At 41.1% G+C, this 3,789-nt stretch overlaps 1 pseudogene; it reads right to left on the bottom strand.

Annotated features, from left to right (window-relative positions):
• Positions 1-2,072: 2,072 nt before the first annotated feature.
• LOC133537896 (uncharacterized) lies at positions 2,073-3,430 on the bottom strand (annotated as a pseudogene).
• Positions 3,431-3,789: the final 359 nt, after the last annotated feature.

Genomic DNA, 3,789 nt, shown 5'->3' with positions numbered 1-3,789 from the left:
CAAAAAACAGGAATCAAAAAAAAGGTTCAGGACAAAGGTCAAAAATGATAGCGTTCAGGTTAGAGTGTACCACAGGCAACAGACGAACTGGCACTGGCTGGGTGGAGATCCAGGGCTTAAGTCAGGTCGTTGATTAGGTGCAGGTGGGCTTGGATGGCTGACAGCACACCTGCAACTGACGACCAGGGAGAGACAAGAGGGGAAAAAAAAAGACAGGAGAACCGCCCTCATGACAATCTGGCCAGTGTTGGTATTTCAGTTCAGGCTTTGGCTCTTTAGCACTCAAACAAAATTGTGACGGAAAGTCCTTTTATTGTAGTTTTTTAATAAAAATGTATGTGTTGTACTGAGGCTGTCAGGGAGTGAGGTACTGACATACATACACTCCGGCTGCCCCCGTTACTCAAGCTATTTTATTATTATTATTATTTTTTAAATCAAACTTTGTATGTATACACCGCTGTCATGTATTGGTACTTGATGCATACAAATGTTAGTCGGCTGGCATTTTAAACACATTTTTCAGGTACACATATCAGAGTTATATATTTTGGCACTTGTTACAGTTAGCATTTTAGCTTGTATTTTTAGCTAATTTAGATAAAAAAAATTGCTAAATGAGCTAAATTTTAGCCCATTTAGTTAAAAATACCAGGTTTTCAGTAACTGTAAACACGCTACTGTTAGCATGCTACTTTTTACAGTTAGCATTTAGCTTGCATTTTTAGCTAATTTAGCTAAAAATAGCATGTTTTCACTAGCTGTAAACATGCTATTGTTAACATGTTAGCATATCACTGTTAGTATGTTAGCTTTTTTCGCTAATTTTGCTCACATTTCTGGTTACTTGAAACCAACTATCTTTCCATGATAAACGTGGACCCCAACTTAAACAAGTTAAACAACGTATTCAGATGTTAACATTTCGTGATCAATTGTACGGAATATGTACTGTACTGTGCAATCTACTAAAAAAAGTCTCAATCAATCCAAAAATCTGGGCAGTGTATTAACTGTTGGCATTTCAGTTCGTACTTTGGCTCTCCAGCATTCAAACAAAATTTCTACCGAAACTGCATTTTGTAGTTCTTGAATAAAAATCTATATGTTGTACTGGTGAGGTAGCAACTTGTCCAGGGTGTACGCCGCCTTCTGCCTGGATGCAGCTGAGATAGGGACAAGCTGTAGAAAATGGATGGATGGGTGGATGTTGTACTGGTTTTGAAGGGGAAAACCATCAAAATGTGCCCCACATTTTTTGATTTGTCAGTCTGTGGGCCTCAGTGGAAATAGTTTGGGTACCTCGGGTCTAGATAATATTTATTGGATATGCTTGGGTGTACATTATGCTCCACAGTCACTTTTATAAGTCAGTTTGGTTCGTGTGTGTGTGGAGCCGGTCCCTTTAGATTGCAATTGAAGCTGCACACTGCAAAAAGTCAAGGTTCAAAAACAAGAAAAAAAATACCAAAATGAGGGGTATTTTATTTGAACTAATCAAAATTATCTGCCAAAGGAACAGGAAAATTAGGCTTGTCAAGACTTTCTAAAACAAGTAAAATGAGCTAACCTCAATGAACCCAAAATTACCTTAAAGTTAGTACATTCTCACTAATAACAGGAGCACTTTTCTTGGTAAAATAAAAAAAGAGACCATTTTGCTACAATATGTTGAAAAATATTCTTACATTAAGTAAATGCCATTATCTTGACATAATGATATGTGCTCGGCATTACATTTCTTGGAGCCAGCAAACTTACACTAAAAAGTAGTTTATTGTTCTTAATGGAAAGGCAACAAGGCAACCGCTTGTTACTCTCGGTGCCTCCCAGCCACTCAGGCAAATCATATGGTCTAAAGATGCATTTTTCCATCGACAACATGACATCATCGCGCAAAGGCTGTGCTCTCTCAGTCAATTAGTGCACATATATACAGCCCGGCCCCCGGCCAAATTTCTTTTTTTTATTGTATTTTTGAAGAATTGATCTGAATGTGCATTAACTATTTTTCTTCAAAATAGTTTGAAATGTCACATGTCAAATGTTTCAATCAATCAATCAATGTTTACTTATATAGCCCTAAATCACTAGTGTCTCAAAGGGCTGCACAAACCACCACGACATCCTCGGTAGGAAAACTCACACCCAGTGGGACATTGGTGACAATAATGACCCAGTGGGACGTCGGTGACAATGATGACTATGAGAACCTTAGAGAGGAGGAAAGCAATGGATGTCGAGCGGATCTAACATGATACTGTGAAAGTTCAATCCACAATGGATACAACACAGTCGCGAGAGTCCAGTCCAAAGAGGATCCAAGACACAGCAGCGAGAGTCCCGTTCACAGCGGAGCCAGCAGGAAACCATCCCAAGCGTAGGCGGACCAGCAGTGCAGAGATGTCCCCAGCCGATACACAGGCGAGCAGTACATGGCCACCGGATCGGACCGGACCCCCTCCACACGGGAGAGTGGGACATAGAAGAAAAAGAAAAGAAACGGCAGATCAACTGGTCTAAAAAGGGAGTCTATTTAAAGGCTAGAGTATACAAATGAGTTTTAAGGTGAGACTTAAATGCTTCTACTGAGGTGGCATCGCGAACTGTTACCGGGAGGGCATTCCAGAGTACTGGAGCCCGAACGGAAAACGCTCTATAGCCCGCAGACTTTTTTTGGGCTTTGGGAATCACTAATAAGCCGGAGTCCTTTGAACGCAGATTTCTTGCCGGGACATATGGTACAATACAATCGGCAAGATAAGATGGAGCTAGACCGTGTAGTATTTTATACGTAAGTAGTAAAACCTTAAAGTCACATCTTAAGTGCACAGGAAGCCAGTGCAGGTGAGCCAGTACAGGCGTAATGTGATCAAACTTTCTTGTTCTTGTCAAAAGTCTAGCAGCCGCATTTTGTACCAACTGAAAAACTTTTAATGCTAGACATGGGGAGACCCGAAAATAATACGTTACAGTAGTCGAGGCGAGACGTAACAAACGCATGGATAATGATCTCAGCGTCTTTAGTGGACAGAATGGAGCGAATTTTAGCGATATTACGGAGATGAAAGAAGGCCGTTTTAGTAACGCTTTTAATGTGTGCCTCAAAGGAGAGAGTTGGGTCGAAGATAATACCCAGATTCTTTACCGTGTCGCCTTGTTTAATTGTTTGGTTGTCAAATGTTAGAGTTGTATTATTAAATAGAGTTCGGTGTCTAGCAGGACCGATAATCAGCATTTCCGTTTTTTTGGCGTTGAGTTGCAAAAAGTTAGCGGACATCCATTGTTTAATTTCATTAAGACACGCCTCCAGCTGACTACAATCCGGCGTGTTGGTCAGCTTTAGGGGCATGTAGAGTTGGGTGTCATCAGCATAACAGTGAAAGCTAATACCGTATTTGCGTATGATGTCACCTAGCGGCAGCATGTAGATGCTGAAGAGTGCAGGGCCAAGGACCGAACCCTGGGGAACTCCACACGTTACCTTAACGTAGTCCGAGGTCACATTGTTATGGGAGACACACTGCATCCTATCAGTAAGATAAGAGTTAAACCAAGACAGGGCTAAGTCTGACATACCAATTCGTGTTTTGATACGTTCTAATAAAATATTATGATCGACGGTATCGAAAGCAGCGCTAAGATCGAGGAGCAGCAACATAGATGACGCATCAGAATCCATCGTTAGCAATAGATCATTAGTCATTTTTGCGAGGGCTGTCTCCGTGGAGTGATTTGCCCTGAAACCGGATTGAAAGGTTTCACATAGATTGTTAGACGCTAAGTGTT

Source organism: Nerophis ophidion, linkage group LG01 (assembly GCF_033978795.1).
Source record: "Nerophis ophidion isolate RoL-2023_Sa linkage group LG01, RoL_Noph_v1.0, whole genome shotgun sequence".
NCBI classification, from domain to species: domain Eukaryota; kingdom Metazoa; phylum Chordata; class Actinopteri; order Syngnathiformes; family Syngnathidae; genus Nerophis; species Nerophis ophidion.
This window is presented reverse-complemented; position numbering and strand designations above follow the sequence as displayed.